The sequence below is a fragment of the Pleurodeles waltl genome, chromosome 8 (assembly GCF_031143425.1).
Source record: "Pleurodeles waltl isolate 20211129_DDA chromosome 8, aPleWal1.hap1.20221129, whole genome shotgun sequence".
Taxonomy (NCBI): Eukaryota; Metazoa; Chordata; class Amphibia; order Caudata; family Salamandridae; genus Pleurodeles; species Pleurodeles waltl.
Genome location: NC_090447.1, coordinates 1,303,704,926 through 1,303,730,587, shown reverse-complemented (window position 1 = coordinate 1,303,730,587; position 25,662 = coordinate 1,303,704,926).

Genomic DNA, 25,662 nt, shown 5'->3' with positions numbered 1-25,662 from the left:
TTCATATAGCCTTAACTGAACATGATTTTAATATTATTGAGATGATGATAAACACGTGTTAACACTTCTTTGATGTTGACTGCAGTTATTTTTGTAAGTATGCTGCACGGATTTTTGGCCTGGCAGGAAGCACCCTCCTGGTAGTGTTTGGTCCTCTAAAGTTGTGAGGTGTTTTCCTTTTTTTTTCATTCATTAATATGTTCACAAGGTCTGGCTTTCATCCCTGTTCGAGGAAGATTACTAATTCCCCTTAGAAGATGGTTCTTGCTTTTTCCCAACATGTAACAAGAATGCTACCTTCTGATAATTTGTTGTTTGCAACTGCATTTTCTCTGCTGGCGAGTTCACCTCTGGCACCCTAACGTCACCACCACCTCCTACACCAAAAAACAAAATAAAATGCCTTATAAAGAGTGAGGCTGTCCTATGGCAGAGAACTGCGGTTGACAAATAAGGACCCCAAAAGCAAACATGTAGTATGGGATAAGCAGCTGACCTGCACCATGGAGGCGGGCTGCAAAAGCAATCAGAGCTTTGTTTTCAGATCAGGACCACCATCCTGACAGGTCACCCTTGATTTTCCCTGCCTGACCCTGGCACTCTCTTGGGAGAGACAGGGAATTGATAGGTGTTGATGTAGATTCCCTAGGCTAGACCACAGAAATGCTACTAGACGCCAGGAGTTATAATTTTATTATTCAGCTAAACAAACCCATGAACGAGTAAGGTATGATGTCCTGACATTTCTGCCTCTTCATCACCTACTCCCTATTAGCTTCCCTTAGGAATAGACCAGTTGTGGCTGCTCTCAATTCGATTCACAGGGTTGCTAAATGCCAAATAAACAGCAGGGATGTTTTTGATAAAAAGGTATTTGGCCTTGGGGCTGGGTCACTGGCTCATTGGCCTTAGGCCCATATTCACAATCTTTCATGCACCATTTCCTTCCAATGGGAGCTAGTTTAGAGGTCTATAACCCGAATCTAGGGCCAGATGTAGCAAAGGGTTTTTCCCATTCTGTGTCAATGGGAAAATGTGTTCGTACATATGGCCCCAAGCCACTAAGGATGATGCATTGACACGTGGCCCACCCGCCTAATCAATCAACTTCTTTTAGAACTCCTGGCACGACAAAGGTCTGCACTTCTATGTGCCCCGAGATCAGGAAAGTTTCTCTCCCATACTCTGCTGACCTTGTTCCTTCGAAGAGTTGACTACTACCCTGAGTTTCTTCTTTGTAGACCTGACAATCACCAGGTATCATGGAAGTCTTTTGTGGTTTGTTTAAGGGTAACCTTTTCCCTTCACAGTGGGAGCTTAGAAACTCACAAGTGGACTTCTAAGCTTCCCTAATTTTACTCGGACATTTAACCTGTTCAACATAGCCACATACTGCATGATTAAGAATCCACTCATAAGGAGGGCCTGAAAATGCTGTAGTTCTCGGAAAGGGAGACTCCGGAACTACTACGCAACGCATGGAGCTGTGCATTGTCTGAGTAAGAGTACTGGCTGCTGCTCTGGATTGGCCTCTGAAGTCAGTTACTGACCTCACAGAATTGTTCCAGGAGAAACGATGTTAATTGCACCTTGAAATCCGATACTCTGCTAACCTTAATCTAATATTTAGGCAATTAATAGGGGCCTCATTTGCAGTGCTCAATACCCCACTGGATTGCAAGGTCTGTCTTTCCTGAGGACTGCCTCTCGATGCTGAGTGTAGTCGTTGTGAAATGGAGAGTGTAGGAAAGTACCATCTTGCCTGGCATGTTACCCCCATATTTCACTGTATATATGTTGTTTTAGTCTATGTGTCACTGGGACCCTGCCAGGGCATCTGCACAAGATAGTCCCCCCTTACAAGGAGGGGGGTGACATCAACAAGTGGTTTGCTGCACTTGAGAGGGCCTGTATGGTACAGGGGGTCCCTCAAAGGCAGTGGGCTGCTATATTGTGGCTATCTTTCAATGGAAAGGGTAGGGATAGGCTCCTTACTGTTAGAGAAAGTGATTCTAACAATTTTGCAGTTTTGAAGGATGCACTCTTGGGTGGGTTTGGCTTAAACACTGAACAATACAGGATTAAGTTCAGAGACACCAGAAAAGAGTCCTCACAAGACTGGATATACGTTGTTGACTGTTCAGTGAAGGCCTTGGAAGGGTGGTTACATGGCAGTAAAGTATCTGACTATGAAAGCCTGTATAATATTATTCTGAGAGAGCATATTCTGAATAACTGTGTGTCTGACTTGTTACACCAATATCTAGTGGACTCAGATCTGACCTCTCCCCAAGAATTGGGAAAGAAGGCAGACAAATGGGTCAGAACAAGAGTGAACAGAAATGTTCATACAGGGGGTGACAAGGATGGCAAGAAGAAGGATGGTAAGTCTTCTGAAAAGGGTGGGGACAAAAGTAAAACTGAGTCTTCATCAGGCCCACAAAAATCCTCTGGTTGGGGTGGTGGGTCCAAATCCTCTTCCAATAATCAAGTTAAAAAGCCTTGGTGTTATTTGTGTAAAGTCAAAGGCCATTGGACAACTGATCCCAGTTGTCCAAAGAAAAGCACCAAGCCTCCCACTACCACAACCCCTACTGCTACACCTAGTGCCCCTAGTAATAGCAGTGGTGGTGGGAGCAAACCTACTAATAGCCAATCCAAGGGAGTAGCTGGGCTCACTTTTGGTAATTTAGTTGGGGTTGGTCTTGTTAGGGAGACCACAGAGGCTGTGTTAGTCTCTGAAGGTGCCATTGATTGGGCCACCTTGGTTGCTTGTCCCCTTAATATGGATAAGTACAAGCAACTTCCCCTAATAAATGGTATTGAGGTTCAGGCCCACAGGGACACAGGTGCCAGTGTTACCATGGTAATAGAGAAACTGGTGCACCCTGAACAACACCTACTTGGTCAGCAGTACCAAGTGACAGACGCTCATAACAACACTCTTAGTCACCCCATGGCTGGTGAATCTCAACTGGGGGGGAGGGGGTTTACTGGTCCAAAGAAAGTTGTGGTTGCCTCAGATTTACCTGTAGACTGTCTACTAGGGAATGATTTAGAGACATCAGCTTGAGCAGAAGTGGGGTTGGAGGCTCATGCAGCAATGCTGGGTATTCCTGGGCATATTTTTGCTTTGACAAGGGCTCAGGCCAAAAAGCAAAAAGGACAGGGTAACTTGGATCCTGGAACAATGGACCAAGTGCTCCCTATAGCTAGGGGTAGCAAGGTCAAATCCCTACCCACTATCCCTCCCTCTACAGATGATTCTCCTTCTGAGGAAGAGGAATTTCCTCCCTGTGCAGAACCTTCACCAGATGAGCTGACAGCAGACACTGCTGAGCTTTTGGGTGGAGGGGGGCCTGCCAGGGAAGAGCTGAGTGTGGCACAGCAATCCTGTCCCACATTAGAGGGTCTCAGACAGCAAGCTGTCAAACAGCAAAATGGGGATGTCAGTGACTTACATAGAGTTTACTGGGAGGACAACCTCTTGTACACAGAGGCAAGGGACCCAAAACCTGGAGCAGCCAGGAGATTGGTCATTCCCCTGCAGTACAGAGAGTTCCTCCTAACTCTGGCACATGACTTTCCTTTGGCTGGGAATTTGGGCCAGATCAAAACATGAGAAAGGCTTGTCCCCCTGTTTCACTGGCCTAGGATGTCAGAGGACAATAAAGGTTTTTGCAAGTCTTGTGTGACCTGCCAAGCCAGTGGCAAGACTGGTGGCACACCAAAGGCTCCCCTTATTCCACTACCTCTGGTTGGGGTCCCCTTTGAAAGGGTAGGGGTTGACATAGTTGGCCCCCTTGACCCTCCTACTGCTTCAGGCAATAGGTTTATCTTGGTGGTTGTGGACCATGCCACCAGATATCCTGAAGCAATTCCTCTAAGAACCACTACAGCTCCTGCAGTGGCAAAAGCCCTCCTGGGAATCTTTTCCAGGGTGGGTTTCCCAAAAGAGGTTGTATCAGACAGGAGTAACAACTTTATGTCTGCATACTTGAAAGCTATGTGGAAGGAATGTGGTGTAACATACAAATTCACCACTCCTTATCATCCACAGACTAATGGACTGGTAGAGAGGTTTAATAAAACTCTCAAAGGTATGATAATGGGACTCCCTCAAAAACTCAGGAGGAGATGGGATGTCCTGTTACCTTGCCTCCTTTTTGCTTACAGGGAGGTACCCCAGAAAGGAGTGGGCTTCAGCCCCTTTGAACTCCTCTTTGGACACCCTGTAAGAGGTCCACTAACACTTGTGAAGGAGGGCTGGGAATAACCTTTGAAAGCTCCCAAATAGGACATAGTGGACTATGTACTTGGCCTAAGATCCAGAATGGCTGAGTACATGAAAAAGGCCAGTAAAAACCTTCAGGCCAGCCAAGAGCTCCAGAAGCAATGGCATGACCAGAAGGCTGTTCTGATTCAGTACCAACCAGGACAGAAGGTGTGGGTATTGGAGCCTGTGGCCCCAAGAGCACTCCAAGACAAATGGAGTGGACCCCATCTAATTGCTGAGAAAAAGGGTGAGGTTACTTATCTGGTAGACCTGGGCACTGCCAGGAGTCCCCTTAGGGTGATTCATGTCAACCGCCTAAAACCCTACTATGACAGGGCTGATCTCACCCTGCTCATGGCAACAGATGAAGGACAGGAAGAAGAGAGTGACCCTCCCCATGATCTCTTCTCCTCCACTGAAGAGGATGCTTTAGTGGAGGGAGTAGTTTTTGGCAGATTGTCTGACTTCAGAACAGAAAGACAACTGCATAAATCTCCTTGGACAATTTTCTGAACTCTTTTCAATTGTGCCAGGCACCACATCTTGGTGTGAACACACAATTGATACTGGAGACAGCTTGTCTGTCAAAAGTAAAATCTATAGGCAGCCTGACCATGTCAGGGACTGCATAAAACAAGAGGTTCAGAAAATGCTTGATCTAGGAGTGGTTGAACCTTCTGAAAGCCCATGGGCGAGTCCTCTGGTGCTTGTACCAAAGCCTCACTCAAAAGATGGAAAAAGGGAGATGAGGTTTTGTGTTGGTTACAGAGGTCTCAATCAGGTAACAAAAACTGATGCTCACCCTATACTCAGGGCAGATGAGCTCATAGATACACTGGCATCTGCCAAGTATCTAAGCACCTTTGATTTGACTGCAGGGTATTGGCAGATCAAATTGGCTGAGGATGCTAAACCTAAAACTGCATTTTCAACTATAGGAGGGCACTACCAATTTACAGTGATGTCCTTTGGTTTGAAGAATGCACCTGCCACTTTTCAGAGTTTGGTGAACATAGTCCTGCATGGGGTTGGAGGCTTTTAGTGCAGCATATCTAGATGATACAGCTGTCTTTAGCTCCACCTGGGATGAGCCCCTGGTCCACCTTTGGAAAGTTTTGGAGGCCCTGCAAAAGGCAGGCCTCACTATCAAGGCTTCAAAGTGCCAGATAGGGCAGGGAAAGGTGGTTTATCTGGGACACCTAGTAGGTGGAGAACAGAGTGCTCCTCTTCAGGGGAAAATCCAGACAATCATGGATTGGGTTCCCCCTACAACTCAGACCCAGGTGAGAGCCTTCCTAGGCCTCACTGGGTATTACAGGAGATTCATTAAAAACTATGGCTCCATAGCAGCCCCACTTAATGATCTCACCAGTAAAAAGACACCTAAAAAGGTATTGTGGACAGCTAGCTGTCAGAAAGCTTTTGAGGAACGCAAACAGGCCATGTGCTCTGCACCTGTCCTAAAAAGCCCATGTTACTCCAAGAAATTCATTGTTCAGACTGATGCATCTGAATTAGGGGTAGGGGCAGTCTTATCACAACTGAATTCTGAGGGCCAGGATCAACCAGTTGCTTTTATCAGCAGAAGGTTGACCCATAGAGAAAAGAATTGGTCTGCCATAGAGAGGGAGGCCTTTGCTGTGGTCTGGGCACTGAAAAAGCTGAGGCCATACCTGTTTGGTACTCACTTTATTGTTCAGACAGACCACAAACCTCTACTTTGGCTAAAACAAATGAAAGGTGAAAACCCTAAATTGTTGAGGTGGTCCATATCTCTACAGGGAATGCACTATACAGTGGAACATAGACCTGGGAGTACCCACTCCAATGCAGCTGGACTCTCCTGATATTTCCACTTAGACAATGAAGACTCATCAGGTCATGGCTAGTCTTATTGTCCTTCGTTGGGGGGGTTGGAGGGTTGTGTAGGAAAGTACCATCTTGCCTGGCATGTTACCCCCATATTTCACTGTATATATGTTTGTTTTAGTCTATGTGTCACTGGGACCCTGCCAGGCAGGGCCCCAGTGCTCATAAGTATGTGCCTGTATGTGTTCCCTTTGTGATGCCTAACTGTCTCACTGAGGCTCTGCTAACCAGAACCTCGGTGGTTATGCTCTCTCTGCTTTCCAAATCTGTCACTAACAGGCCAGTGACTAAATTTACCAATTCACATTGGCATACTGGTACACCCATATAATTCCCTAGTATATGGTACTGAGGTACCTCAGGACTTCCTCTGAGAGAGGGTGTAACACCCTCTCCCTTTGGAAATAGGTGTGAGGGCTGGGGAGGAGTAGCCTCCCCAGCTTCTGGAAATGCTTTGATGGGCACAGATGGTGCACACCTCTGCATAAGCCAGTCTACACCGGTTCAGGGATCCACCAGCCCTGCTCTGGCGCGAAACTGGACAAAGGAAAGGGGAGTGACCACTCCCCTGACCTGCACCTCCCAGGGGAGGTGCCCAGAGCTCTCCAGTGTGTCCCAGACCTCTGCCATCTTGGAAACAGAGGTGTCTGTGGCACACTGGACTGCTCTGAGTGGCCAGTGCCAGCAGGTGACGTCAGAGGCTCCTTCTGATAGGCGGCTCTTAACTCTCTTGGTAGCCAATCCTCCTTCCTAGGTAGCCAAACCTCCTTTTCTGGCTATTTAGGGTCTCTGCTTTGGGCATCTCACCAGATAACGAATGCAAGAGCTCATCAGAGTCCCTCTGCATCTCCCTCTTCACCTTCTGCCAAAGGATCGACCGCTGACTGCTCAGGACGCCTGCAAAACCGCAACAAAGTAGCAAGACGACTACTAGCAACCTTGTATCGCTTCATCCTGCCGGCTTTCTCAACTGTTTCCAGGTGGTGCATGCTCTGGGGGTAGCCTGCCTCCTCTCTGCACCAGGAGCTCTGAAGAAATCTCCTGTGGGTCGACGGAATCTTCCCCCTGCAACCGCAGGCACCAAAAGACTGCATCACTGGTCCTCTGGGTCCCCTCTCAGCACGACGAGCGTGGTCCCTGGAACTCAGCAACTCTGTCCAAGTGACTCGCACAGTCCAGTGACTCTTCAGTCAAAGTTTGGTGGAGGTAAGTCCTTGCCTCCCCACGCTAGACTGCATTGCTGGGTACCGCGTGATTTGCAGCTGCTCCGGCTCCTATGCACTCTTCCAGGAATTCCTTTGTGCACAGCCAAGCCTGGGTCCCCGACACTCTAACCTGCAGTGCACAACCTTCTGAGTTGTCCTCCGGCGTCGTGGGACTCCCTTTTGTGACTTCGGGTGGACTCCGGTTCACTTTTCTTCTAAGTGCCTGTTGAGGTACTTCTGCGGGTGCTGCCTGCTTTTGTGATGGCTCCCTGACTTGTTGGGTGCCCCCTCTGTTTCCTCTTCCAAGTGACGACATCCTGGTCCCTCCTGGGCCACAGCAGCACCCAAAAACCTTTCCCGCGACCCTTGCAGCTAGCAAGGCTTGTTTGCGGTCTTTCTGCGTGAGAACACCTCTGCAATCTTCATCGCGACGTGGGACATCCATCCTCCAAAGGAGAAGTTCCTAGCTCTCTTCTTTCTTGCAGAACTCCAAGCTTCTTCCAACAGGTGGCAGCTTCCTTGCACCTTCAGCTGGCATTTCCTGGGCTCCTGCCCACTCTTGACACTGTCGTGACTATTGGACTTGGTCCCCTTGTCTTACAGGTACTCAGGTCTGGAAATCCACTGTTGTTGCATTGCTGGTGTTTGTTCTTCCTGCAAAATCCCCCTATCACGACTTCTGTGCTCTCTGGGGGTAGTAGGTGCACTTTACACCTACCTTTCAGGGTCTTGGGGTGGGCTATTTTTCTAACCCTCACTGTTTTCTTACAGTCCCAGCGACCCTCTACAAGCTCACATAGGTTTGGGGTCCATTCGTGGTTCGCATTCCACTTTTGGAGTATATGGTTTGTGTTGTCCCTATACCTATGTGCTCCTATTGCAATCTATTCTAACTTTACACTGCTTGCATTACTTTTCTTGCTATTACCTGCATAAGTTTGGTTTGTGTACATATATCTTGTGTATATAACTTATCCTCATACTGAGGGTACTCACTGAGATACTTTTGGCATATTGTCATAAAAATAAAGTACCTTTATTTTTAGTACTTCTGTGTATTGTGTTTTCTTATGATATTGTGCATATGACACCAGTGGTGTAGTAGGAGCTTTACATGTCTCCTAGTTCAGCCTAAGCTGCTTTGCCATACCTACCTTCTATCAGCCTAAGCTGCTACAAACACCTCTTCTACACTAATAAGGGATAACTGGACCTGGCATAAGGTACAAGTACCTTTGATACCCACTACAAGCCAGGCCAGACTCCTACAGAGAGTATACGAAGACCATGCCGCCAAGGTTTCACTGGTGCATGATGGGCTTCTCAGATGGTGCATTTCTCCATGTATCTCCTCTATACCAGGACCACAGAGGCCACTGACTCCCCAACACCTTAAGTGTCATCCGCATTCACTGACTCTGCATCATCTCAGCAAAACATGCTGCTGCCCCTACTGGATAAGTAAGACTATTCTGCTCTTTGCCTTTCCAAGAGAGAGGGCCCACGTGGGATCTTACAACTGCATACCTCAGCCCAAAACACTGGCCATCTTCCTGGATGAGGTTTCCCAGCGCCATTATAACAGCTCCAGATGGTCGAATTCGGTCTTTTTCTGCATCTGGTTTCCCACAAGGAGGTGCATTGGAACCCTGAACTTTTGATGGAACCAACTGTTGTCAAATATTTGTGATTAAGTAGCGTGCTCGGCTTTTTAGTGATGGGAGGGTAACATTACTTCTCTTATGGACTTCCTCCAGGAACACTTGAATCATTCGTCTCTTGTTCTGTTCTCGCTCATAGGATAACTCACTATTAGTAAAATAGTCTTCCTTATAAAACTGATTTAAGCACAAGAAACTATCCATATCACATCCTTCTCTCACTCTTTCAGCAACTCACAACTCTTCTCTAGGGCTTTCTATAGTGGACATGGCTCTGTTATTCTCGCTTGCAAACTGATACAAGTCCCAATACAATGGGGTCTAGATATGGCGGACAGTCACTGTTACTATTTTGTTTCCTACTTATTGGGGGTCAATGGCTGGCCTCTCATTCCTTGCCATGATCCAGCTTACCTGACTCAGAGGTGGGCAGTGAGTGGGCCCTAGCCTTTGCGGGTTCAACTTATCACTAGCATTCCTCTGACTACTAAACTTGTTTTTCTTCTGTGGCAGGAAAAACATCTTCTGGGAGGGGATGGCCAGGTTTCCACTCTTCTTGGATTATGGGATGGGATTTTATTGGTGCCTCCGACAGTGGCAGTTTCTCCTCGAGGGCAGGGGAGCGATGCCCCCGTCGTCGAGCTCAGCCACAGGTGACAAAAAAATGGCAATGAAATGATTTCAGTTTTTTAGCGGTGCACTCGCAGCAGTGTCCCTGAGCCAAGAGACATACAGGGTGTGTACTCTGCTGCCTTTTTGGCAGTATGGAGGATTAGAGCAGTGGCTGACTGGATGCTCCTAACTGTACATCAGATTGGCCGGCTGTTTTATGACAGCCAGCCTGACATGCGCACTCTGAATCTCTCCAACCCAAGCTGTCTTAGACAGATGGGTGGAGAGCAAGCACAGGCCTCCAAGTGTCAGGCAAACCTTCTCCATCTTATCCTGGCACTTTTCTCATGCTAGTTAATAACATGAGAGCAGCATCTGGATTAGTTAGGGGAGCTCCACAGCAGACTGCAGTCTCAGAACTCCAAGAAGGACGTGCAGCAGGTTGGAATTACCTTTTATTTTAATTGTATTTATTGTGAATGTTAGTGTATTTCCATTTTGGGCTTTTGAGGAGATGGGTTGTTTTATTATGGGCTTTTGGAGGGAGGGAGTGTTTTATTTTGGTTTTTTTTGGGAAGCGTGGGGCACATTGCTCGCTACACCACTTTCTAAGGTTACCAGTCGCCCCTGGCCTCCGATCTGAACGACATACTGTCCCAATACCAGCCCTGGTCCTTCTCTGATTTGCCAAATTACTTTGAAATACACCAGTCAGATTCTTCTGCTACCTCCAGCTGTGAAACACTGTATGCCTATATCTGTGTGAACGATTGGGATATTGCTGAATTTAATCCACTGAAGGCTAACCTCACGATGCACATTTTGGTGTAAGGTAGCTGGGGTTGCCTTATGCCTCTGTAAGTCTGTGGTCATTCACTCATCTGACTCCTTTTTCATTCAGAGAGGCTTGAAAGGGTGATGTAGGGGACGGGGCCTCTTTGATGAAGACAGCAGGGATGTTCTGGAGGTGACTACATCTGCCCTTTACTGATTAATTCAATTAAATTATCTTCACAAGGTCTAATAAACCTGGCCCATCTATATGGAATAGGAAGATACATGCCTGAGGTATCATTGAGCAAACAACCCATCAATCAATCAATCAATCAAGGAATTTGTAAAGCGCACTACTCACCCATGAGGGTCTCAGGGCGCTGAGGGGGGTGAGGGAGGTGGAGAGGGGGCACTGCTACTTCTCGAACAGCCAAGTCTTGAGAAGTCTCCTAAAGGTAAGGAGGTCCTTGGTCTGACACATGTGGGTGGGAAGAGTGTTCCACATCTTGGCGGTGAGGTGTGAGAATGATCTGCCACTGGTTGTAGTTCTGCGTATGTGTGGGATGGTTGCGAGGGCGAGGTCGTCGGAGCGGAGCTTTCGGGTCGGGGTGTAGTAGGATAGCCGTCTGTTGAGGTATTCTTGTCGGGTGTTGTGTAGTGCTTTGTGAGCGTGGGTGAGGAGTTTGAAGGTGATTCTCTTGTTGACGGGGAGCCAGTGCTGGTCTCTCAGGTGGCCTGTGATGTGGCAGTGGCGAGGATGTCCAGGATGAGGCGTGCAGAGGCATTTTTGAGGCATTGCAGCCTTTTCTGGAGTTTGGCCATGGTTCCTGCGTAGAGTGCATTGCCGTAGTCCAGTTTGCTGCTTACGACGGCTTGGGTGACTGTTCTTCTGGTTTCCGTAGGGATCCTTTTGTAGAACTTTTGGAGCATGCGGAGGGTGTTGAAGCAGGAGGAGGAGATGGCGTTGACTTGCTGGGTCATGGATAGGGAGGAGTCCAGGATGAATCCTAGGTTGCGTGCGTGGTCGGTGGGAGTCGGAGCGGATCCGAGTGTGGCAGGCCACCAGGAGTCATCCCATGCGGAGGGGGTGGAGCCGAAGATGAGGAACTCAGTCTTTTCGGAATTGAGTTTGAGGCAGCCGTTCTTCATCCATTCGGCGATGGCCTGCAATCCTTCATGGAGGTTGGTCTTGGCGGAGTCCTTGGTGAGGGAGAGGATTAGCTGGGTGTCATCAGCATATGAGATGATATTGAGGTTGTGAGATCGGGCAATGTTAGCGACCAGAGGCATGTAGATGTTGAAGAGGGTCGGGCTGAGGGACGAACCCTGGGGTACGCCGCAGATGATTTTAGTGGCTTCAGAGCGGAATGAAGGGAAGCAGACTCTCCACTGCAACACTTTTTGCATCCATGGTATGCTCAGCTGTCCAAGTCTTCTAGCTGAAGGTCGACCATTTAGCACAAGTGCTAGGTTGGCTCATGCCACACTTCCCTAAATTTGTACGCTATCACCTCTTGGCACCTCTCCGAGATTCCTATAAATCTCATCCCACTCTCTAGTTATTGAACATTTCCTGAGTTCCCAGCCTCCTCCCTATGTTAAACCTTGCTCTCAGCCCATTTCTTAGTGGTCTGACATCGGGCTATAACTGTTTAGGAATCGAATCGCCACATGGTCTGCGAAACAGGCCTAGGCCAGGAGCTTCCCAGATGTCAGGGGTGGGTAGGACCTCTGCCTTCTGCGGATTTCATTACTTATGACCAGGGGCGTAGCATGTTCAGTAAGATTGGAGGGGTGTGAGCTTCAGAGTTTCCGACAATCAGACTGGCATATAATGTGCAAAACCATGTATTCAACAAGTAGGGTGCATGAGAGGGGCCTAAGGAGCAGTGGAAAGGGAGAAGAATGCAGATTGGTAGGAGTACTAAGAAAACACAATATTTTGTAAAATAACCATTATTTTTTAAGACTTTCAGAGCAGAGTGTGAGAGTGTGTGTGCGCCTGTTTTTTTGTCTGTGTATGTAAAAATTTCTGCTGAAATCCAACTGACATCTCACAATAATTGGAATCACCTGTAATCAACTACTTATCAGAAAGTACATTTCGTAGGGGGGTGTACCACCCCACACAGCCCCCCTGAAGCTACGCCTCTGCTAATGACCTAAATTCTGTCCGGGACGGACAGTCTCATACCATGTGATGCTGATCTGCATTAAGGGCTGCGCATCATGAGCAAGAAGCATTTACTTTGGGAAAGAGTTTATTTAACTTTAAAGGGGAAAGGTTTGCCCTCTAGTGTATGAAATTGTATCAATTTGAACTGAGTGTTACATGAAACTGTATGTGGGTATTCAAGCTCCCCGGCCCATTCTTTTCCATTCACTGACTTCTCAATTATCGCTTCCCAATTGTGCAAGACCTGCAATGAGGTGAGTGTGTAGCTGATGGCTTTGTATAGCCATTTGACGAGACTCTAGCATGTTCCTATTGACAGTGGATCCATGGTGGTTATCTCCCAATTGGATCTAAGGATATGGAGTAGTAGACCATGTATGAGGAATTGTCCCTTATGTAGTGTAAATTGTTAAAAGGCAACAACTGGCCAACCTGGAACAGATATTTACTCTTTCCCATTAAGTCTTGCCAAACTCTTGTATCTGGAATTCAGAGTAAGGGAATGCTGGCCGACTAGGGAACAATTTGTTTGGTGATCCTCAGACAGCTTTCAAGGCAACGCTGCACCATATAGACTAGTCATGGGGAACCATGGCTAAGTTTAATCCTATGGAGAGGTGATGTATACACTTCTACCTGGCTTATTGGTTGAGTGGCTGGCTGCACTGGTTTCCCTGAGTGAGAGTCCCAATAGCCATCAAGACCACAATTGTAATTGGGTTGCTGAATAATAACTCAGGAAGTTGGTTACTCGGAGCCCTCCTTAATCGACTAGGAGCCGTATCTTGGCCAGGACAATTCTGTGGAGTGCGACCGTTGCGCCAGATGAGGTCACCTAGAAAGAGGTCCAACGTTTGGAAAAACGTACAGGTGAGAAAAATCAGGATATTTGTGAAATACAATAAGCAATAAGGTAGCATCACCATTTTAGATATGGCAATGCTGCTCATGATTGAGAGGGGTGTCATCCTTAAAAACGTCACAATGTCTCTTAGGGAGTGCATCACTCTAATAAACTTGTCCCCCTAGCAAGTCACACTCGGACTGGTATAGATGAATAATTCAGTAGAAGAATGAGAAGCTTCCAATCTGATAGGGCCTCCTCCCAGGTTTTTGATGATGGGGAGAACATTTGGGAATAGTTGAAATACACATGATTTTGCCCAGTTAACAAAGAGCCCAGAAGCTCCTGCAAACGTCTTGAGAATTCAAGCAATTCTGGAGTGGCCTTGCTTGGAATCTTTTAAAAAAGAGACTGTGCCAATTGTAAAAAGCAAAATGACTTGTGTTTTGCCTGGGAGTGGGATTCCTCACGTCTGCCCCTCACTTCTCATCCGGATAGTCAGTGGCTCCATTACTATTAAAAAACAGAAGAGGCAAGAGGGAGAATCCTTGTCTAGTTTCCTTGACCAGTTTGAAGGGGCGTATATTAGTTTGCACAATCGAGACATTGCCACAGGGTCAGTGCATAGTAGTCTTATCAAGCGCGTAATACGTTTTCTGAACCCAAACATATTCAGTACTTGAAAGGGATATTTGTGTGCAAGAGTTGAAATTTTTCTCTAGATCTAAACCTAAAGAGGAAGTGTAAGGCATCTCAGCAGGGTCGCATCCATGACCTCTTTGTACAGCTGACTAGAAATTGTAGAAGATACGGGGTATAGCCTGTGTCAAATACATTAAGGTGCCCCCGTAATCCCAGAGTGATGTTATAGGCAAGTGTTTTGCTTCAATGTTTTTTATCCAAGTTAACAAGGGTCAAGACTTGTCATGTTCTGAATAAGAGCAGGCAGTATTAGCAGCGTGGTCTAGGCAGTGGAGTTTTTCGATCAGAACTGCGTACTTCTCATGTACCTCAATGAGGATTTTCAAACTGATCTATCTGTGGAGAACTGGCACTCAGTCTTAATGTATGATTCCTCTACTCTGGCCAGTTCCCTCTCCAGAATTGTATGACAACCTACCACTGCTTAGATACAGTGACCCCGAACCACCACCTCAAACGCTGCCCATTCAAATGCTAAAGAGGAAGCTTTATCTTTGTTATGTGCAGAATAATCACTTATTTGGTTGGCAAGACTGTTGTATGAGGTGGGACCTGCTAACATTGGAACTTGAAGATGCCAAATGGGAACAGGGGAAGTATTCTTCTGCAATTTAAGCAGAGCAATAATGGGTGTTGGTCGGATGTCTCTACCTGAGTAGTCAGAGGAAGCAATTCCGGCCTGAGCGTTGGGGGTGCAAAGTATTTTATTCAATCATACATATAAATTGTGTGGAGTGCAGTAGAACAAGAACATTCAAAGGCTAGGGTTATGCAGGGGCCACACATCTACTAACGCCCACTGTTGGAGCCATACTGATAAGTAACTGGGAAGGGTATGCCCAGACGTGCATCCTATGCTCACTGCGCCACCGGATTGAAGCAAACATGGCTGATAAAGGATGATACCCTAAAACCGGTCCCAAGATGCTTGTTTCTGGTCCAGGGAGGACCTGGCTTGGCAGTTCTGGCTGGACTGTTCCCAAGGGGAACAGGGTCAAGACTGTTTTGCATATGGCTGGGTCTAAAGTGGGGTGGCGTGCTGAGCAAAAAAACAATGGAACAATGGATTAAACCCAGATCTTTGTGACTCGGAGTGAATGTTTGCATTGTTCAGCATTCCGTCCATCATCTGTTCTTTTTGCATGTGTCTGATACTGCCGCTTCCAGGGCCTTTGAGCTGGGATGAGCCCGCAGGCGGTTGCTATCCATGTGCAGGTCACCATTGAAGCCTGATTCGGCTGGTGGTTGGCTGGTGGGCAGCGCTATTCCTTGTGGCGGCCACAGATGAGGAGCATGGCCGCAGAATGCCAGAGGAGAGATGAGACGGTGGGCCACCCAGGCCGTGAAAAAGAATATCAACAGATACCTCTGTTGCTGTCTGGGGCCCCTGCTGTGGTAATTAACCTACCTGCTGCTGCCCGCTACAAAGAGGTGGTGCTAGTGAGGAGCGGAGGAGGGTCGGGCTGCGCACCTGACCAGGCCCGGGGACACCGAGTGGAGCCAGTGCGGGCCTGTGGGCTTAGTGACCCCTCTTTCTTGCCTATTCGCCTCATATAAACTGGTATTATGGTGCTTGGCCTCTGGGGGCCCCTGGGTGATGCACAGGAGTGCACGGACAATAAGGGGGGTTCCTCATGAAGTCCGCAAAAAGGCTGGAGGGTAGAAGTGCTGCCCCTGGCCCAGACCCTGCTTGTGAGGGTGGGATCCCCCCTTAGTGGCTGTTGGGGGTGGCAATTCTTTTGTGGAGTGTCTGCGAGGACAAGTCGGAGGGGTCCCTGTACTTGGCATTTTGACACCTTGGTGTTCGGCATTCTCAGTTGGTGACAAACTGGAGTCCCAGAGGTTGGTGGCAGTGAAGACTTGCTGTTGGCTGGACCCTAGCGAACAGTCATCAGGGTCTGTGTGGCGGGCTAGAGGGGAACGTATTTAACCGTGACAGGTTCTAGTGTTGACTGAGGGACCCTCTTAGATAGGGTGTTAAGCAGGAGGACAGCTGGCTGGCTGTTGCCACGCTCCTGGCATGGCATGTGATAAATCAACATCCTCAGCTGCTCAACAGAAGATAGACAAATATGCTAAACACAGTGCCCTGCGGCTGAGACAGGGTGACTGGAGGTGCGCCTGCGATGGAGGACAGTGCCCAGATGCCGACCATACTGCAGGCTATTCAGGATCTTAAGGTCACCATGAAGGGCAAGATGGGGGAACTAAAAGTGGTCTGGCAATGATATGTCAAGATCTCCTCAATACTACACACAGAGACATCAAAGAGGAAAGTCGGCCGTCAGAAATGGTCAAATATCACGAGGAGTAGTTGGTGAAGTTGCAGCAGCTCGTGAGTCATCTTGGTGCCAGGGCTCGGGACGCGGAGGTGAGATCCCAAAGGTTGGTAGGCATTCCCCTACCAAGTTTATGTGAAACTGGAGGGTGAGCTGGGCCCCCAAGGATGATGCCTCGGTATGCTTTATTATTGAACGTGTGCATAGGGCCCGGACTGCTAAGTTGTCGGTGGGCCACCCAGGCTGTTCATTGTGAGAGTGCTCAATTATGCTGACAGGGACGCGGTCCTCAGAGTGGCATGGACGACTAAGGCTTTCCTGTATCTATCTACCCCTATCATGGTTTTCCCAGACTACCGTCTGAAAGTTCAACAACAACGCCCATCCTTTCAGGATGCCAAAAACAAGCTAAGGGCCATGGGCCTCACCTACATGCTTTTATTCCTGGACCCCCTAAAAGTTATTTTTCTGGGCAAATCCTTTTTCTTTGACTCACCAGAGGTGGCCTGGAATTGGATTGTGGCACAACCATCTTGTCAATTTCTCCAGCTTTCAACACAGGAAAATAAAAAGGGGGGGGAGAGCGCAGAGGGAATGGCACACGGCTCTGCACAGGAGGTCGAAGCACAGGGAGAGACGAGCACGCTCACTGGAACCTGTGTCCAAAGGTGCGAAAAAAGACGTGGCCACCTCTCCGGCTGGTACTGGACCCCAAGAAGATGTTGTGGGCCCAGAGGGAGGCCGCTACTTGCCATATGACCAGAAGACTGAGTAACATATGGATGATCTCCTCTATGTCTTTACCTGCAGGGGGGGTTGTAGTCCAATGAGACTGGTAGCCATGTTTCCTTTTGTGCTGGGGCTGTTTTTTGTTGGGGAGGGAGATTGAGGTGAAGGAGCTGATACTTATGACAAGTTACCCCAGTTGGCTAGGTCCCTAGATGCATTATGACGGGTACTTCTAGTTCACAAAGTATGGGGGACAAGTAGGGCGGAAGGAGAGTTTGGGGGTTGATTTCTTTTTCCTTTTTAGTGTGGATTTTTAACATAGAAGCATTGCATGTTAGTACCAACAGGTGACGGGTACATTATTCTGACATATTTCCCTATGGCAAGTCCTACCTCATTTGGAGCTGATGGATGTGTCTCCACCAGCCCAGCTACTCTTACAGTAGTGTAGTTGATCGTGAATGGAATACTTGACAACATTAAGAGAGGGGCTGTTCTTGAGTCGGCTATGAGGACAGAGGTGGATATTGTCCTGCTCCAGGAAACCCATCTTCTTGGCAGTAGGGGGTATTCCCAGGTGTATCATGCAGGCTTCCATCGGGGCTCCAGGGACACAGCCATTTTGATAAGAAAGCATACTCCATTGGTGGTTTCTAAGGTGTGGCAGGATGGCATGAGCCGTTATGTGGCAATTACAGGTACTCTAGAGGGTCTTCCCTTGCCCTTGATATGTGTCATGACCCGCCTCTGCTCACAGTAGACATTTGGTTTATATTGGGAGACTTGGTGAGAGAGATGCCAGAGGCCCCATGGATCTTGGCTGGAGCTCCTGATGGGGGTGTGTAACATAAGTCTTGATTGTTCTATGACCAGGGTGGGGGGTGGAGGAGAACCCTTAGTTCTTGCAACTCTGAACACAGTTTAAACTTGGTTGATCTGTGGAGGGTGCATTACCTGGATGGGCTATACCTTATATTCGGGGGCTCATAGATCCCTGTCCAGGCTAGACTATTTTTTCATGCTTACTCAGGAGTGTCATAGAGTATTGGATGTTCAGCATCTTGCACAGGGCCTGTCTGAGCACTCCCCGGTCGAGATGGCTTTGAACTGGTGAACGAGGGGAGCGAGGGCAGGATGGAGATTAGAAAGATAATATCTTCAACAAGACAACTTCAAGGATATGTGTCAGCACCAAAGCCAGCAATTTCTTGCTGAGAATTGGGTCTTGGTGTCATATGTAGAGGTACTATGGGAGGCCTAAAAAAGCTACACTGGCCAAAAATAGAAGGGTAGGCAGATCTGGAGAAGTGAATTTTGGATCTGGCTGGCCATTTTTCTGGCTCTGGTCAAGAGGCACTGCTAAGGGACATATTGCATAAACAGACTGCTTCTGCAGGAACTTACACAAGAGGCACATGTGTATTGGAGGGTCACTCGCAGTAGAATTTACCAGTGGGGTGATAAGGCCAGCAAAACCCTACACTGGCTTTGCACTCCCAGATTGTTGGCGGCCTCAGTGGCATACCTGCAGTCGCATGGCGGGCATTTGGGAGTGAACCAATAGCACGGGCCTTCGCAGCCTTTCATCAGAATTTGTCTTGGGTGGACCCGTTGAGTCCCCAAGCAGATTTGCATCAATTTCTGCATGATCTTCAGATGCCCTGTCTGTCTGTCTCCAGAGGACAGGGAATCCTTCACCGGTGACAAATTGAGGGCAGCCTTGGCACAGATGGAGCTGGGTAAGTTGCCTGAGCTTACTGGATTCCTACGTGAATACTGGCACTTGGTGTGATCCTAGGCGGGCTAGCTATTGCTGGAAATGTTTTGGCACGCGCTTGAGAGGGGTGAGCTGCCTCCTGATCTGAGGACGGCTGACAGTGGTGCTCCCAAAGCCAGACACGGACGGCACATGGTGTGAAGACGTTTTGCCCATTTCACTCCTAATTATGGAAGTGAAAATATGGGCAAAGGTTTTGCCTGGGGAAAATCATTGAGCCGTTGGTCCATCCCAATCAATCAGGGTTTATGCTGCGTAGGACCACTCACCATAATCTGAGGCTGGTGCATAACACAATCGCCTTAAGTGATTCAGTGAAAGAGCATAGAGCCTTGATGTCAGTTGATTTTCAGAAGGCCTTTGACTCTGTCGATTGGGCTTACTTGTTTGCTCTTCTTGCCTGAGTTGGATGTGGCTCCAAGTTAATCAGTTATGTACATCTTTTGTACACCAATCTTCGAGCCAAGGTGCAGTGTGAGGGGCGGCCTCAGTGTGGTTCCCAGTGATGAGGGGCACCCGCCAGGAGTGCCCCTTGTTCCACCTGCTGTTCATAGTGGTGATTAAATCACTGGCTGCCTGGGTGAGGGTCGGCGCTTTATTCAGAGGTGAGTGATAGGATGTCCCTTTACACGGATGATGTCCTTTTGTATTTGGGAGATCCGGCCTCATTGGGACCCAGGGTGTTGCAGATGTTGGATGTGTTCAGTACATACTCGAGCCTCCATATTAACCCCTAGAAATAGGTAATCTACCTCATAGCCTCATGCCTGGTTCACATGCCACGGACATCAGGAATATAATTTCAACCTGCTGGGTTTCAATATTTGGGTGTGTTTGGCACAGGGAATGCACAGGCTTCATTTGATAGAAATCTGGTGCAACAGATAGAGTGGCTGACGAGAGACATTAAGGTCTAGATCACTCTTGCATTGTCCTTGTTCAAGATGGTCACACTCCTGAGACTCATATCAATTGCAAAATCACCCCTTCCTAATCACCAACGTCTCTTTCGTGAAGGTAAATGCACAATTACGAACATTTCTTTGTGGGGGCATCACCCCATATTTCCCTAGAGAAGTGCTGTAAGCCAGTGTTCGAAGGGTGTGTGGCCACGCCAGATGTTCACTTGTAGTATTGGGCAGGCCATCTTCTTATTAATAATTGGTGGTTCAGTGGGTACGTGGACCCAGCTTCCGCCCTTGAGGGGAGGGCTATGAGTCTGCAGGGCCTTCTGCATTTGTTATATGGGGGCTTCGCATCCTGGTCTCTTCCGCCGGCTACTCGAGTTCTGCTGGAGGTTTGGGCCGCAGCTAAGAAAGCCACCAGTTGGACAGATAAGCTAACACTGGAGACTCCACTTTGGCGGGGTGCATATCTTTAACAGGTCGTGGATCTGAGGGTTTTTGCAGCATGGGACACTATTGGAATCTCGACTGTGGGGGGGATGTTCTTCATAATGTGATACTGAAATCCTTCCAAGAGTTGCAGGCTGAATATGCTCAACAGTGTATACAGTTTTTTCGGTACTTGCAACTCCATAATACATTAAAACTGGTGCTCCAGACCACTGCGGAGGTACCGGAATTCTCATTGTTAGAAGCTAAGTTTCTCCTTACGCACATCAAAGAACACAAGCCTTTGCAGGCATATAAGATGCTGTTATGGAACATACCAGATCCTATGGTGGTGGTATGAAGGGCCTGGGAAAAGGTGCTAGCTGAACTTGACAATTTTGACTGGAGGGAGGCGCAAGAGGCTCCTAAGGAGGCGGTAATTCACAGTTTAGACACATCTACCTAAAACTGCCTCACTGTGTATATTATGCCAACTTCACTGCATGGACTAAGAGAACTGTAAAAACATGTCTCAGACTTGCCATCATTGCCTGTAGTTCAGTTTAAAGCCTTTTGCCATTCTGAAATCTTTTTAATACTTGTAAGCCACCTCTAAAGCAGGCTCTAAAATCCAATAGACAAAGGTGCAGAGTATTCAAAAGAAGGACATATATATTAATGTTTTACATTTACTGGCAATGAAAAGTCTCCAAAGTAGTTTTTCGCTGTGGCAAGGCCAGCCTCTTATAAGATGACACTGGTTTAGCCTATTACATTTAATGTTTGGGAGCAGCTAGAAAACTATTCCAAATACTCCCTTTAATAGTAATTTAAAATCTAACTTAAAACTGCTTTACTGCCAGTGTTGCCTTACTGCCGGTTCCCAAGAGTTACCTGATCCCTGTTGGCTCCTTGGAATGAGATGCATGTTGCTCTCATACAGTGGATAAGGTGCAGGACGGGGGGAGCTGCATTTTTGTTTTTACAGGAAGGCTGGTAAGGAGCTATACGCCGCCATGATTACACTTCAATCGGGCCTACCCGTGGAAACATAAAAGGACCTGACACCATGCCAGCCCCTGCTTGTGTTTCACCAGCCAGGCAGGAGCCACACCCAGAGACGAAGGAGGAACCAACCAGAACCAGTGTAGAAGGTACACAAGGGATTGTTTTCTACCCACAAGCTGGCATTGGGCATAAAAGTGGCATTGTCAGAATCTGAAATGAGAGCACACCTGGGCTTTCGGAGGAAGGACTGCCCTGCTGTCCGAAGCCGAATGGAATACTGAACCTTCCTGCCTTGAATCCATGACCCCAGAAGTGACTATAAGGGTCAGTCTGCTGACTCCCTGTGTGTACTACAGGGATACAGCAAGTTCTCCTGGATCCCAGCTGAACAGACCCAATTGGACCTGCCTTGATAATCGTTGCTGGTCTCTATGGAGTGAGTCCTAACCCCTAAGGGCTATCCTCAAAGACCTCAGCACCTGTCAGGAGTCAGGGTGCACTTCTCCCTGCCTAACAGACGGTTTCACCTGATCCAGTGCAAAACGATGCAGAGCTGCGTAGCTCCTAACTGAATGATCACTGAATCTGCCACCAAGCCATGCAGAGCCCTCCAGAGCAGCACCAGTGCTCCAGGCTGAAAGCATCACAGGATCTGATGCAGAGCGTCACAGAGCGTCACAGAGCCTTGCTCTCTGGACTGAAAGATTCAGAGGACCCAACGCAGAGTGGTGCGGAGCTCCACAGAGCAGTGCCTGGAGTCCCTGTACTAAAATCAGAAGGTGAAACGTCCAGAAGGACGACCTGGTCCTGTACCTGGCCTGCACTCTATTAGGGTTGGCCTGAACTTGTAACCAGGGACCAGATACCCACAGTTAACGCTTCACACCTCTTAGCATTATTTTTACCTGCAAATTAAAAAACTTATATTTCCGGTTCTACATATTGGATTTTTGTTCATTTAGTAAAATTGAATTTGGGATTTTCCTTGTGTTGTTTTTTTCACTTTATTATTGATTGAGTACTGCATGCATATTTCACTCATTGCCTCTCAGTTCCGCATGCCTGCTTGTGTGCCAAGCTGCCAAAGGATCAAGCACAGGTATATTTAGCAAATTTTCTGGTTCACCCTGACAGGAATCATGGCTAATACTTGAGGTGGGTTCTCACCCCCTCAACAAATACTTTATATTTTTTACAACCTCTGTCTGCAACAGGAATCCCCTTTTCTCTGCCCAGTCCGATGCAAATCCAGGCTCTGTAAAAACCTAGGTTTTCAGCCCTGATACGATTTTAAGTTTGGCCAGGAATTGTTATGAATATTGTAGGCCCAACTCTCCATGTGCTCCATGTTTAGCATGCGCTTAGTTCTACCCATGTTGTCGTGATCTTCCAGCTGTTCAGGGTGAAGTGTATTTGTGGAAGTACTCGTAGGTCCAAAGGCAACAACATCAAAGGTGCATCTTCTCCCTGATCCAGGTGTTGCCTCAGAACTGGGAGGTTAACACTATTAAGCAGGGGTCCTGACAACCAGTGGCATCCTTCTTGAGGCATGCATCCCTCCTGCAGGCAGTCAGCCCAGCCTGGTGATGGCAGACAGGCCTGAGAGAAGGGAAGGCCCACATGCAGCAGTTCTTGCAGTGGACCTCCCCTGCGTCATCTTCCAGGCACACTTCTCCACTCATCGCCCCCTTAGCCATGGGTCTCCATGCCAGCCCAGGAGTAAGGTGATTGCCACATGAGAGGCATGCTGCAGGAGAGCCAGGCCTGTATGGGACAATTCTCACCTAAGGCCTCCACCATGAAGCTCTCAATGGTGCTGTTTTGTTCTCACCATGTCTCTTATCTGATGGCCGCTCCAGGAGCTCAACAGTTGCTCCGGATACTTCTGTTGCTCCCAGCCTTACAGATGTGGCTGGATGGCCACTGGGTTGAAGGATCCAAGAAAGCCTACAAAATACTAGGAGGATAGAAAGGTTTCAAGTTGGTCCAGTGCACATGCTCCCAGGGTTAAGTCCCAATGAATAAGGCACACTCTTCCACGGGAAGAACCGCAGGTCAAAGGGGCACTCTACGAGTAGAAGACAGGGCCCTCACACAATCAAAGGGTATCATGTTTCATCATAGGGCCTGCTCCTTCTCAGGCTGGCGATGCAATGTCTGACGGGCCCCTCAATGGGGCTCTTTGCCAGAGACCTTTTTAGATTGTATGCTCTGGTTAATCGTAGGAGTGGATTCAGATCTACGAGGAGAAATTGGAAGCTGGAGGGGGTGGTTTAAAATTGGCTCTGGACTCCTTCCTTAGATTGCCCTTGACTACCTCAGACAAACAAATTTTGTATTTGGACCTTATGATCTCCATTAACCAGGGCAAACTTGAGACCACAAGATGACGGACCGTAACAGCCTACTCTCATATGAAAGCCATCATCCCTGTGCATTACGAGATAACCTACCCTATAGCCAATATCACAAATTGCATCAGAATTGCAGCAATAGTTGCACTTTTGAAGTCCAAGCCAAATATCTCCCACAAAGATTACATTACCGACATTATCCACAACAGATCATTAGCTCTGCTCGCAAGCGGGCACGGAATAACCATCAAGAAAGTCTAACGGCGACCCAACCCAAACAAACCAACACATGTCTGACATGTGTCTCAACCTTCACACCTCTTTCTAATACAATCAAAAAGATCATAAACAAACAATGGTCTATCCTTAGGAGTGGTGGAGAAGAAATATCCAAACCCTTGTTTGCCTTTAAGCGTACAAAGAAGATGAAGGACCTGGCGGTTCACACCTGCCTTAAGATCCAAGAGAGCTCCGGCTTGGGCACTTGCTTTAGTTAAAATTCGCAATGTTGGCCTCTTTCTTTGTACTTGATAGCGTTACTGAATTGTGCACAGAAATGTTACTAGTGATGGGGGTAGATTGCTCTTTTTATCTTGAGCCATGTTGATTTCAAATGCCAGAGACTTTCAAAGTTGCTTCTCTGTGCCCTAGGCTTTGACTCTGTAGCATTGGGTGAGCACCCATGGAGGACCACTGCATGAGGGCCTCCTTTGGTTCACAATCAGTTATGGACAGTTAAAAAAAAAAAATCTTTCTGCTTTCAGGTCCCTCTTCAGCTCCCAGGTCCCATGCTTCTATATTGGTACACCGGGACTTCACTTACATGCCATCTGCCACTCCTCTGGTCCATATCCTGGTGGCTTGTGCCACACGTCTTCTCCAGTTGTTTGTTCAGTTGGTTTGTTGCACTAGTGTGTAATATGAAATGTAGACAAATGCAGACACTCATATGGGTGGAGCAAATCAATCTCTTTCAAGGAACATTCTTAAATAGGGATGCACACTTTTCTCATGTATTCGATATCAGGGTAGGAAATCCTGTAAATCTCCTCTGGAGGAGGCACTGTTCTTTCTGATACCGTCTACTTGAATCAGGAGACCTAACCTTGTCGGGGATCAAGTTATCCACAGCAGATAGTCCTGGCAGATACTCTTATTGCTCTTTACTGTCCCTGGAAACTTGCATATCCAAGATACATTTGTTTGTAGACATTGTAATGTGGTGCAGCAGTCAGGTTAGAGGATTACACCCACATTCTCCACTTCACAAAGGAATAATGTAGGTCATCGATGACTACAATTGCTGCTGAATCTCTGTATTCTTCTGGAAGTAGATTGACCCTAGAGTTTAGAAGAGGCACGTATGTAGTGTCCATCATTTAAAAATTGGTCAGTGATTGTTTTTGCAGTATGTATATATTCCACATGCTAAGCCAATCTGAGCTTCAATCTCTTTTGAATATTCTTGTTTAGGTCATTGGGCCCAGGCACAGAACTGACTCCCGCTGCCACTCTTAGATGGGCATATTAGCGGAGTATAATTAACATGCACAGAGGCATATTAAGTGAGTAATTTAAACATGTATAGAGGCATTGAGCTTCCTCTTTTCTATGAAACTATCAAGTGTTTTCACTATGTACCCTTAATGAGAACACAGATTGGGTCATATAGACCATTATGCAAAATTAGAAATGGAAGATCATATGCCAGGATACTCTACCTAGGGAGTCTCCCTACTATAGTATGGTATGTAATACTGTTATGTTAGATTTGCTTCCCTACTGTGCACCCAAGGACTGCTTAAAGACGCGTGGCACACCACATTTGGCATAAAGCATCATTTCAAGTAATGTCTTCTGAGCCGGTAATGATCTTCTCAGTCCTGGAAGGTCGGGGCACTTCGTTCCAGAGATTAGCCCTTTGGCTAGTCACGTTTTTCTCCTGTTTTACTCAGTTGTTTGGAGGTGATATAACTAATATCATCCATTGACCTTAGGCGCCTCTGTTGGTCTGTGTTTTACATATTGTGGATCATGCTTTACACTGCTTTATGTGCCAGGC